Source organism: Lonchura striata, chromosome 9 (genome assembly GCF_050655825.1).
Source record: "Lonchura striata isolate lonStrDom1 chromosome 9, ASM5065582v1, whole genome shotgun sequence".
Classification (NCBI taxonomy): Eukaryota; Metazoa; Chordata; class Aves; order Passeriformes; family Estrildidae; genus Lonchura; species Lonchura striata.
This window is the reverse complement of record NC_140711.1, coordinates 21,544,572-21,557,815: the sequence shown is the minus strand read 5'-3', so window position 1 is coordinate 21,557,815 and position 13,244 is coordinate 21,544,572. Positions and strand designations below refer to the sequence as shown.

The 13,244-nt window shown below is 46.1% G+C and overlaps 1 long non-coding RNA gene across 1 annotated transcript in view; it reads left to right on the top strand.

The window, feature by feature from the left end:
• Positions 1 to 13,244, top strand: part of LOC146766658 (uncharacterized) — a 47,460-nt gene that overhangs the window by 33,067 nt on the left and 1,149 nt on the right. The window contains exon 1 of the long non-coding RNA XR_014957402.1: positions 1 to 13,244. This exon is cut by the window's left edge and continues 33,067 nt beyond it. This is a non-coding gene — a long non-coding RNA (uncharacterized LOC146766658).

The window sequence follows — 13,244 nt, the reverse complement described above, 5'->3', positions numbered from 1 at the left end:
AGCTCCCACTGGATCCTCTGCATGGGTAGTATGGTTGCTGTGACTTTTTCTCCCAAGCTGGAGTTATTTCCAACTTCTCTCCTTTTAGTTTTCACTGTACCAGCAAATAGTCTCTTCTTGATAGAACCAGGTATACCTCGATAGCCTGCAGGATGAAGTCTGAATTGAACTCAAAATTTAGTAGCTCTGTAATTTCTATTTCTTCACTGTTTGTCTTAAGTGGTCCAGCAAACCTTAGATTTTCTTGCAGGCTTCCTACCTCTGGTCTACTTACTGCTAAAAATTATGGAAATTTAGGTCTATAATTTTATATCCTTGTCTTTCACATTTTCTCCCCATCCTCCCAGCTGTCTCTGACCTGCTGTCTTCATGGAGTCCAGCTGCAGTTCTAGGCATGATCTTATGTGATTCAAAAATGTCAGTCTTTAACAACACTGCTTCTTGACACATTCTGTTTTCTAGAAGCAGGTTCATGCCCTGTGATTTTTGGATATATCACAGCAATTGGCCCACAGACTGATACAGTGGATGGGTGGCCTGCTGTGATGACTCCACACTTTTAATTGGACTTTAGTAACTTTCAAGATAATTAAAATCCCTTCTGTGCAACCTTTCCATGTTCTGGGTCAGAGAGATTAAAACACAAGCCCACACACACCAGAGGCAGACTTCTTGTTCTAATGTGTTCTGAGCACAGTGAGACAGTTGTTCTGTATTGACTCAGAAGGAAAAGAACACTCTATTGAATCAGCAACACCACTTCCTTCCTCTGCAGTTTTACCATTCACACACTCACTCTGCTTCTGTGAGAGAACCAGCAAGAACAGTCCTGAGGAGGAAAGGATGAGAATGTAGAGAAAATGTAGCAAAATAGACAGAGGTAAAATACACTGGAGGGGGAAAGCAACCTTAATCCTCTGTAGCTGATGTCTGTGATTATGTGCTCTTATTAAACAATGTAGCTTGGCTGGAATGGGTGTCACTGAGCTTAACATCCTCCCAGGAGCTGATGAAATGCATCGTGTCACACTGCCAGGACACGAATGGTCACTGAGGGGCTGCTGTGGAGAAGGGTCTCTGACCCAACAAAAGGGAGCAGCTGCTCTTCCTGGGCTATGCCATCTGATGACTGACCACACACAGCTGCCTCAGGATGTTTGTCACAGCCCATCACAACAACACTGTGGTGAATGATTTTCCTTCCCTGCTGCAAAACCCCTGGGCAGCAAGACCCATTTACCAGCTCACCTTTTCTGGCAGGATAATTAAAAGGTTTCCCATTTCTCAAGAGCCATCATATTGTCATGTTTGGCTCTGCTGGCTGAGGGAGGCCTGGAGCAGTGACAATCCCACGTGCCAAGGCAGAGGGGAGGGCTGGCCACAGAGCTGAGCTCGCCACCACAGAGTGCTGATGTTGACTGTTGAGCTTTGGTGGCCAAGGACCCAAATCTGTTGCCTTCCACTGCTTACAAGTGGGAGCAGCACATGGGGACCCTCAGCTGTGATGGGGATCTGTAGCTTCACACCTGCTTGGCCATGGTTGGCACAGGGAGCTGAAAAGGAATTTAAAAGATGTGTAGTTTTTGCCCTTAGGAGCATGGTTTGGCAGTGGGCTTGGCAGTGCTGGGTTTATGGCTGGATTTGATCATCTTAGACACAGGCCTTTGCCAGCCTAACTGGTTCTGTGATTCTCAGGCTCCATGTCCTTTGTGCAGTCATTCAACACTGAATTCCATGCAATTCACAGGAAAATGGGAGAAGGAAACATCAGAAACAACTACAAAGCTTCACAAGCCCTTGTTGGGAAGTTGTACCCGTTCCAGGGACTTTTATGGAGGAGGAAGAGTTTATAAAGCTGAATTCAGGAATGATCTGGGCAAATGTCACCTGATTGACTTCACTCAACCTCAAATTGAGGCACAGGCATGTGTGTAGTGTCCATTATGAGCATCACTGATCAGGAACCATGTCAAAGGAGCTGTTTACAAGGACAGGGAAAGAAACCATCCATCCAATTCCTAGGCAAATAGCAGTGATAGGGATTCACATGGCACAGTAGGATTTGAAGCAGAGCAAGCCAGCCCACTACTCACAAAAACTGTCATACTGGTATGAGACCTTGGGGGACAAAATGCACCCACAGACACTAAGAGGAAGGCCTCTTTTCAAGCTACAGACATGGTAACATTATTTGATCTGTAATTTTCCTTTTTTTTTTTTTTTTTTAACTATTTTGGCACTGTTCTGGTGTGTTTTACTGTTTGGTTGGTTTTGGTTGGTTTGTTTTTGTTTTCCCTTAAAACTCACAGAACCATGTGAACCAGGGAGCTCAAAAGCTGGGTGAAATTTTTGCCCCAGGCTTTCAACATATAAGATATATTCCTGTGTGTGCATATACATGTCTTCAAATGCACAGATGAGTCATTCTCACTCTTGCTCGTGTTATTTCCGGGAGGGGGAAGTGGGGTACTTCAATCCAAGGTAGAGCAATGCAGCACACAGACCTCCTGACACTGGGGATGGCATGCACAGAGGATTTTGTGACTCAGCAGAGGTGGCTGGAAGGGGAACCTGCTGCCACATTCCCAAAGGAAGGGTGGGCAAATCAGCCCTGTGCTCCCAGTGCCTCAGCTGGTCAGAAAATGCCAGGCTTGTCTCATCTCCTTTCCCTCAGTTTCTGTATGTCACTGTGGGCAGAGACAAGACTCAGAGAGGAAGCCACAAGTGGTCCAGGCTGCTGAGTCTCAGCAAACAGCAGAATGGGCTCCAGGTGCAGCCTGTTTGCTTTCCGAAGAACCCAGGGCATTGCTGTCTGTCCCTCTCCTGGGGAAACATCACCTCTTGCATGTTTGCCAGGACACGCCACCTTCCCCTGCCCTGTCTGCTCCGCTCCTTCCATCTCCTTCTCGAACAGAGATTGACCTTTTCTGCCTCTTTGTTGTCCCTTCTTATTAAACCTATGTGATGGCTGGCAGATTTAGGGCTGGCAAAAAGGTGCAGGTCCAATAAAAACTGACCCAGATTGTCACCCATGATTTGTACCAAACTCAAACAGGACCGTTCCTGAGGCTCTCAGTTGTTTAATTCAGTGTAAGATGAATTATTTTTAATCATCTCACTCCTTCTGGATCCTGGCTGGGGACAGTACCGTCTATATTATCATATATTAAAATGGAACTGAGGTTCCATTGCACAGCAAAGCAAGCTGTTCCCAGGCTAATTTATGGCTCATCCCACAGCAGAGACCAGTAAAAAGCCGCCAAGAAGGTGTATCCTGCAGAGAAGGTGAGCCTCAGTCTGGAGGACCAGCATGCAAATAGGATTTGGATAAACTTTTTAGGACAAGATCTTTTGGCGCAAGCACTGTGGGAATGAGAGGAGGGAAATCAGGCCAGGGTCTGGCCCAGCCTCTTGTCACCCACGTCCCTTGGCTGGGTGGGAAGCACGGTGCCACTGGCAGAGCTGGGGGTGCTGTGCCCCACTTCCCAGCAGCCAGACTGCACCCCTGGCTTTGCCACATGCCCCTTTATGCACCCTGGGTGCCCCTGAGCTTTCTGCCTGGGCACACATTTGGCGTCCCCATGTAGCACATTGCTGGTGGAGGCTGCCTTGGGTCCCCAGCTGTGCTCCTCTTGCCCTGGAGCATCACCACTGCTACAGCACAGATCCTGCTCAGAAGGGCCCCCCAGCACTCAGGGCAGGTGTGTAACTCCAGTTTGGGTCTTCCGTGATACCTTCTGCAAGCAAACTCCCTGGGAGTTACCAGCATCATGAAGTCACCCCAGGACAGTGGCACACAGGTCCCCTTGTCCCCTTAGACCATGCTCTGGCTCCCGTGGTTCAGAGTTTTGCAAAAGCCACTGGCAGCTTTCTTTGCCTGGGCGTTGCTGAACATATTTGGAAGTATCACAAGCACAGACATTTCTAACCACCTCTAAGGCATCAGGAAGAAAATAAAGGGAGCAAACAGCTCCACTGGACTCCAAATTATATTAAAGGCAACCCTCCCTCCTCCCTCTCCAGGAAGGTGAGATTTTCTTTGGTGGCAGGCAGTGGTTGCTTCTGTCTGAAAGGAAGAGGGAGCAGGCTGAAGCTTCCTCTGGGCAGCAGTATAAGAACCATCAGTAAGAATGAGTAGCACAAAAGTAATTTTTTGGGGTTGTAGCAGGCACCTCGGTCAGAGGACAAGCCTCCCTCAGCTGCACCCCTTGCTGCAATACTGGGAAGCACTGGAACCCTCACAGTGACATCTGGAATAGCCCAGGGCTGCTCCAGAGCCAGGCAGGGACTCTGCAGGTGGGATATCTACAGCAGGATGACCAAGAGACTAAAGCCAGTTAGGGACATCCCTCCTACATCCTCTCCCAGAGCAGGGCTGACTCTGGATCATGGCCTGGATGCACTGGGAGCTGCAGCCTGGGGTAACTGGCACTTGTGAGGAGGAACCAAAAATGTAGGAAAGCCACTGTGGTGCCAGCTTTGCTACCAGCTCTAGGGGCTTGCTGCAGAAGGTGCTGTTCCACCTGAGCTGTAGAGGCTTGGCAGTTCATAGTGGGAGGTGCAGAAGCTTCAGCACAGGGTCACCTAGGAAGGCACATAAGGCCAGGGCTTTCAGTCCTGGATTTTTTTTTTCCCAGCAACATATAATATTTTCATCAGTGTGACATATGGACATTATTGGATTTGCAGTTTTTTGTGTCATTCTGGAAAGTCCAGCTGACTTTCCCTTAACTAATGGAGCTTTTTCCAGGTGCACAGACAGGACAATATTTTCAGTGAGTTATTTCCAAACAGCATCAGAATGTGTCTTCAAAAGATTCATAGAGAAGATGGAGGACCTTGACATGGTGGCCTGACAGAGATAAGAGATGTCCAGCTAAGGTGGTAAACTGTGGCTCTGTTTTTTGTAGCCTTTGTGAGTGTTAAGGGGAGGTCAATGCACAGGAATGTGACAAGGACAGTTGTGGTAGGTGTTCTAAACAGCCAGAGAGCTCAGGCTGATGCAACTGCACAAGAGCAGGTAGCTGTGGATGTACAGTGTTCCTTCTCCAAGCCTAGGGCCACGGTAAGAAATGCAGATGTCTGTGCATAAGGCATTTATTAAAATGACCTCACCCATATGTATACATTTAAATCAAGTCAGTGAATGCCTGTTGTGTTTATTTTTAATACAGCACTTGTTTTGATGTTACAATTGTGATTATGTGGATCTAATGGCAGTGACTCCTCAACTTAGGCCTCAAATCCAGAGCTGAAAGTGAAAAGACATTTTGCATAACTTTAAAATACAAAAGGGAATGTCCCTGGGCAAATTAGTCCTTCATTTCAATGCTAGACTGTAGTCAGCTGTCTGCTGCCTGGAGTCCAGAGTGCACAAGCTGCTCTGGAGGTCACCTGAGGTGCCTCGTCCTGCTGTTGACCGATAGGTGACAGAAAGGCAAACAGGCCTTTGGAGAAAGGATCACATATACCCTGAACTTCAGTATCTCCTTCAGGGCAAAACAGTCTTTGCCAACCTTGGATTTTGTTTGAGGTGTTATGAATTTGCTCTTTCTCACCTTGAATATCTCCCCAAAAGTCCTCAAGAGCAAGGTATATATCCTAAACTCAGGTCTAGTAGGGCTTTCTATCAGACAATCTGGTGCTGGTCTTATCTCTTGCAATAGCAGTTCACGCCAGCTTTTCATAGAGAAGAGATGGAAAGAAAAATGTGCAAACTGAAAAGAGATCAGCAGAGCTGCCAGCCAGTCCCTGTGATGGAGCCCCAGGAAGACCAGGGATTTCTGACTTCAGCTTTTTCCCTAAAGTGTATTATTGTCATTGGGTCTGCAGACGTCTCACAGTTTTGTAATGCATGATGTGTGCCTGTGATAGACAGGCAAGCCAGCGAGCTGAGGGCAAGCTGCCAGCCTTCCCTTCGCTTTGAACGCCCTTGGCCGTCCTGAGACTCGTTCCAAAACATTTAAATTGCTTAAGTGTGCAGCGATGTGTTTTAATTAATGCAGAAGAAGGGGACAGTAAAATACAGGTCCCTTCAGTACTAATTTGGCCTTGTGGTTGAGGCACAGGTGCTAGAAAGCCAGGAGTGCCTGATGTGCCTCTGCCTCACTGCGGCACGAGCAGTGCCACAGTTTCCCCAGCCGCAGTGGGGCTGACAGTGCTGGGCTGCCTTTACCAGGTGCCTGGGACACAGGGTACCACGGGAAAGGTGAGTGTAGCACACAGGTATTTATGACATCTTCTTGCTACTCTGTCTAGGAAACAAGCTCCACAAAATAAACAGCAGGTTTATTATTAAACAGCAGGACCTGGAGACTGAAGCTTTCCCGTGACACACTTTGTGAAAACTTTCAGGAAGTGGCAGAGTCTCCTCAAATTCCTCTCCCCAATGTGGGGCAAGCAATAACATTGTATGAAGAAATTACTGCTTCCATTGCACAGGTGGGGAACACAGTTTTCACCCAGCTGCCACAGGAAATGTGGCATCAAACTAGGGCTACATGTAAACTGTCTCTGGAGGAGCCTCACACTGTGATTTCCTGCAAGACCACTTTTTGTCAGCCCCCCTCCCACAACAAATCTGTGTGTAGTCCTGGAGAAGGGAAATTTCTGAGTCCATTATTTTCCCTGTGAGCACAATAGGAAAAAAGGAAAGTGGAGAACTTTCTGGGTCATGATTAATGTCACGGGGTTCAGATGATATCGGAGTTTTCAATGGCACTTGGATTATTAGGGATTACATGTTGTCTGATTGAAGTGCCCCAACTCCAGCATCCACATCCTAACCATGATTCTTTAACAGAGGGCACAGATCTTGATCTGACCATGTGAATTAATTGTTCATTGCAATGCCAGGAGCTCTTCCTTCTAAGAGACACAGATATTATAAACCATGGCTCAGCCTGTGAAATGGTCAGAAGATCTGGAATTGATCTGGCCAGTGAATGACCCTGCTGAATTTAGAAATAAAGAGTCAAATTCTCAGACAAGCTGCAATAGATTAGGACATTTTTATTAGAAAATCACCCTAACTGGATCTTCTAAACTCCTCAGATGCCCCAAATTTGAGTGGCAGCTAGGAATACCTTGATTTTGTAGAAGTTTTATTGTGGAAATTTAACCAACACCTGCAATTAGTCAGCATGAGTCTTACCAGAATGGTCAGTTCCTTAATTTAATGAGCATTAGAACAGTGATTCATTTCAAAGTGGAACTTGGTTATAGTGCTGCAGAAAGAAGAAATAGCAGAGAGGAACAAAGAGAATGAGGAAACAGTTTTTTTAGGCTGAAAACAGACCAATATGTTCCTGGAAGTACGCTTTCTGCCCCTATGTCGGCCTGGCTCAAGCTGAGGGAGAAATCCCTGTATACAGTTGGCTCAGCTTCTCTTAACAAGGCTGGACTGACCTTATTTCTTTAGGCCAAAGCTCTGCAAGGCTGCAGGTACTAGCTAACAACCTATGCCAGGTTAATCTGCACTGTAGAACCATGAAAGGAGTATTTTCCATGCATTTCCTTGTTCCGTGAAAGCACTAACAGGTTAAATACTTGCATAGAAATGTAATAATAATACTTAATGCATTCCTGCCCAGGTTCTGGCTTTTCTTCTGGCATAATTTGTCCTTCTTCAAGACTACAGATCCTTTGCTCATGCTAGCCTTCATTCATGCTAGTCTTCATTAAAGTCAGCAGGAGACGAAAGCATTGCACGTCTCGCAAGCTGAAACCCATTCTTGACCAAGTAAACACCTTCCAGAGTAACAAAAGCAATGGAGCAACTAAGCCTGTAAATAGGAGATCAAGCAGACAAATGAGAAAACATTCATTTGCTTAGGAAAAAGTCCTGGCAAAGCTCACAGTGGTGAAACCAAATGGAAATGTTGCAAACTTTCACCTAGAATAAACAACCCGAATCAGCTGGAAGCGCTTTACATCGCACTGGTTCCCAGGGATGGGGTTGCCTCATTTTCTTGACACAAGACTGCCAAAATCTGTAGTGACACACTAGAATCCTGCTGATTAGCCAAGCTCTTGGCACATTTGTATGGCCAGAGCTTTTTATTTATTATTTTTCTGGTAAGAATCGCTAGTAGATTAAAAATGGGAGGCCAGCAACACAAATACATATTTATTTGGGTGGAGGAGACTTTGGCTTTAGGGTAGAATAAAGTGTGGTGTTACGTGGCAGCTTTCTGTCACAAGGCTTCAGACATGAAATGCCATTATTAACCTACCAGCACCATCTGTGGCAGGTGAGACATGTTCCATTTTTCAGATGGCCAGAAACTGGCCAGAGATATGAGGCACCAAATGCTCTTAGATCCCCTTGAGTCAAGCCTGACTTGCTTGTTCCTGATACTGAGGACCCCACTCTATGTTTTTACATTCGCTGTTGGAAGCTGCCTGCAGCACCTGCAATTGGTAGGTGATCTGGTAGAGAAGTTAGTGCTGCTCTAAAACCAGAATCAGGAACTCTGGCTTTCTTCCTTTGCTATTTATCGGGTTATGTTTGGAAGCAGGGACACTGTCCCTTGGTGTTTGCCCTTCAGAATTATCCTACTGTGAAGAAGATCCCTGTTTTTTTCTTTTCTTTGTGAAGGTCTTTTATTCCATGTTTGTTCTTCAAGCATTGCCTAGTCTGTCTGTTTCAATGGCTGTCCATCCCCACTGCTCACAGACCAGGTGTTGAAGCACCTCTTTCACTCACCTTATCTTTACCAGTTCTCTCACAGTGCCTACTTCTTCTTTTCACCCTTCACTGCCTGAGCCAGCATCCCCCTGTTGTTCAAGGCAGCCTTTGTACACACTTCCTTTTTCTCTGAAACTCTAGCAACACAAGAAGTATGGACTCAGAAAAAATTAAATAGCAATGGCGAGGTTTCCCTTTTTCTCAGCTCTTTCTTCAGAGTGGCTTTCTTTGGGAATTCTGTTCAGAATTTCTTGCCATTTGTAACAGCATCCAGGGAACTGAGCTGCAACGTAATACATCTGGGGCTAAGTTTGAAAGAGAAGCCAGATGCAGACAGGAATACTGAAGAGGAGGGGGAGGAAACAGGGAAAGTTCAGGCATCAGTGGACATCCAGCAAAGCCTTGCAAAGCCAACTGGCAGCCCTGTCTTCCAAGAGGCTGTCTGAAAGCAGAGATTTGTCTGAATCAGAACCCTCCATCCAAACAGACGTGAACTTTGAGAAGGGTCAGGTCCAGATTGTCTCCAGCTGGGCTCCAAGCCCTGATAAGAGAGTTCCTCCCTGGGGCTCAAGAGCAGCTGAGTCCTCAGGCAGCCTCTGTACTGACCTTTCCTTTCCAGGGTCTCCAGGATTTTTTACCCAGTTACTAGGTCATGATCAGCCCCCTTTGGGATTGTTTGTTGCACTGTCCAGAGACATTTTTCTTTCTTCAGGGAGCTCTACAAAGCAGTTTTTCAGGAGGGGAGGAGATTCGGTGTGACTCAATGGTGTTTGAGAAACAGGGAAGAAAAAATGAGATCCTAGAGATACTTCCTTTCTAAATAGCTCAGAGATTAGTAACTCTTTGCCATACCTGTAAATAGTTCACTCACAGACATGAATGCCAAGGAGTGCTTGGAAAGCTGCACCTCGCTGCCCCTCATTTTCAAAGTGCATTTGTGATTTTTCAGCAACCACCTACCAAGCTGAGAGAAAATAGGAAGATCGCTGACCTTTCACTGCTCTGATTTCCTAATAATTTGGACACCTTTAATCCTTGCCTCAGTCTGAAGGGCACAGTTGTGTAACACAGGCACAGTCCAGGAAGAGCCTGGCACAAGAGAAATGCTGGACCTCAATGTGCAAAAAAATAACCAGGAGGGGTGCAAAAGAAAAGCATTCTTGGGGGATCACAACAACATTAACCATACTTGTGTGGTGTTTGGACAATCAGTCACTGTGTAGAAGGCATTTGCTTGTCACCAAAATGTCCATGCAGAGTGGTCAGACTAGTTGGGCGGTGAACACATGTACATTAATATTTGCTGTCACTGAGGTTGCAAAATAGAACAGACAGATCATTTCAGGACTTGGCCTCCTTATCTCCATCTACCACGGCCTATAAAATTGCATAAGAAAAGAGGACTGAAAAAGAGGAATTTTGAGGTGGAAACCTGAAGAGGAATGAAGCAGATTCAGCAGCACCAAATGGCAAAGCTCCCCTAGAATGGGATTTTATGGTAATGGCAAAGTATTTCTGAGCTTGTCAAGCCCCGACTTCAGGTCCTACCCATCTTAGGCCAAAAGAAGTTAAAATTAAGAAGTCTTCTTTTGTGGTTTGTCAGATACTCTGTGATTATGGACACTCAAATTGCTTTCTACTGAAAGACTCAAGGATGGGCACCTCCTGGAAAACTTCCTTGTTTAATGCATATAATTCCAGTATGCAAAAAACTTAATGACTGAGAAAAAGAGGAAGATGTTCCCATTGCAGTTTAGTGGTGACAAAAGGGTTAATCATCTCCCAACAGGACACACTAAATGCCATTCCTGCCTTCCCCTGAGTTCTGAGAGCAGCACAGGGGGAAAACCCCATGCAGAGACAGGGTCCCACAAACATACAGCATGCAGCCGAAGAGACAAAGAGGCTCCAAAGTGCTTTTGATCTGTTGTAAACCCTGATTTTGTTTAAGAAGAGTGAAGACTTTTTTGTTTGGGAGCCATGAGCATCTGTTTAGTGACTTCTCGGGGCATGGGAGAAGCAGCTCACTGGTGTCTTGCCAGGTAAGCAGCAAACAACATGAGGTCATTGCAAACAGTTCTCCTTGGGCTCCATCTGCCAGATAAGGACCATGTCACTGGCAGGATGTTTGTGCTGATGAACTCTCCTTCAGCTAAGAAAAGCCAAATGTGAAGCTCGTTAAGGAGAGAACCTGAGATGCCCTCCCTAGACCAGCAGCAGCTGATTTGCTGCTGTGAGTTAGTTAATCTCTCATTAGCTCAGGACAAAATGAGCTGTGTGAAGAAGAAATGTCTCTGTCATGACATGTCAAACCTGTGGAGCCAACTGAATCCCAAGTGCAGAAGCTGTTAGGGGCCATGGGGGTGGTTCTGGCTATGAATTAGACACAGCTGATTATGTGTGAGTGACTCGTGCAGTCGGGGCGTGACCAGCAGCCTTCTTGGGGCTCAGCCTGCAGGAGAAAAGGTTGTGTTCCAGCCTCACCTTCGGCTTTGGTTCGTGGCCATTCAAATATGGTGCTGTCAAGGAAGAAGCACAGCACATAATAGTGGTGTCGATTGAGATGAGATTAAAAGAAAACCTGTGGTTCAGAGGAATGACGCCATGGAAAACACCAAGGAAAATGAGATGGAATGTACAATCATTAGCAAATTGCTTTATTTATGGCTATTGGACACTGCTGTTGTGCCAAATCTTGAATTTATTTGGTGCCATGGACTTCTTAAGTAAAATCGTATTATTGAATTGTTATTTGGTACAGTTTGCCATGATCATCCCCTTAGCTATTTTTACTTTTGCTCTTTGTATGTGTGTATGATCCTGTAAAAAAAGTCAGACTTTGGGAGGGAGCACGTTCCCAGTCATGCTTTTTAAAAGGCATGGCTGATTTTCTCTGAGTTGACTCCCTTCTCTCCTCCATTTTGCTTTTCTGCTTCACCTCACAGGCTGCACTGCAGTGGCTCCAAACCCTTTCCCTCCCAGTTATTAATGTTAAGCTGATAAGCTTTAAGTACGGATTTTCAGGTGTCTTTACAAAGCTTGTGTTGGCTGCTAGGTGCTCCCAGGAGGATGCAGATCCTGGAATCTTCCACCCTGGCAATGTGCCCAGCCAATCACAACTGCAACCTTGCTGAGATCTCAGTACTGGGATTTTGCAGCTGTTCAGAGGTCTCCAGACACCACAGCAAATGATTTCTGCTCTCTGAGTCATCCAGTTCCTGCTTTGGATGACACAGATCCCAAGCCTTCCAGGTTTTCCCACTGTTCCTTAGGAGAACCACCTTCAGAGCTGGTCTCCCTGAGATGGAGAAGGAGCAACAAGTGGAGGTTGGTGACTGTGTCATTTGCCTTTAGTTTGCTATAGGCCAGGGCAGATAGTCTTCAAGGAAGATGTATGGAGATGGCAGGATGGGGGAGAGCTGAGGTCTCAAGAGATGATGATTGGATCAACAGCTATTTCTGCACAAGGGCTGTACTGTAGAGAAATCACATCAGCTCTCTTCCCTCATGGTAATTAAATCCATTATGTGATGCTGTGTAGATCCAAACACTATTCAAGTGGTTTTGTGCTTTACAGGCTGCTGGATCCCAGTCACAGCTGTGCAAAGCTGACAGCAGCTGCAGGATAGAAGCAGCTCACCCCTGAGCCCTGCTCCCTCAAACCCTGCCCTCCTCTGATGCACACTTTTGTGCTGGAGCACCCCACAGTAACCCTAGAGCTCAGATTTTGGCTTGTCCCATCATATCAAGCCATCAAGATTAAAAAGTCTCCTGTTTTTTCTGACCAGACACAGTCATAGTAAGAATGTGGGTCCTCTGCAAAGCAAGGTAAACTTGGTTTTTAGTGACATGCCCATCATCAGTCCTACAGGAAGATTTTTCAGTTTAGAAGCAGGAACATCATGTACCCTACATTCTGTGCTGCTGTTTTGCATAACGCTTCCCAGCCTGTTTGAACCTAGCTCCAGGCTTGCTCAGGTCTCTTTCAGGTCTCTTTTGTCCCAGGGACAAAATTCTCTTGAGAACTGCAGTATCAGCCTCATGTGTTTCTCAGTTTTAAGCAAATAACCGGAGGCTGGTTACACTCAGGTTCATTAGTAGGTTTCACATCTTGCACGAAACAAGATCAAAAAAGATTTCTTCTTTTTTTATCCTCATTTTTTTTCCTTGCAGTGATTTGGAGCACTTGGGGTGGAATCTGGCTGTCAAAGCAAGCTGAAACAGGCAACACTTGGGACATTCAGGGCAGGGGGAGTGCCACTAAACCATCTCAGCAGGTTTGATACTGTTCTACACCTATCAGTTTGCAGATCTGTCTTTTTCTCCAGGACCTCATGAGATGAGAAGTTCCCTTGTGACAGCCTCTCCTGCACGGATTCATGAGGGAGCAGCAGTCTGTGCAGAGACACTGGGTGTGCACTCACCTGCCTTCATGTGTGACATGTCTCAGCCCATGATGTCCAGGGTGGAGGATGCTGAAAGGCCTATCCTTATTTTGGGTCTTGCCTTTGTCTTCTTCCAAGTAAAGGATGCATGCCAGGAGCTGCTCCCCACG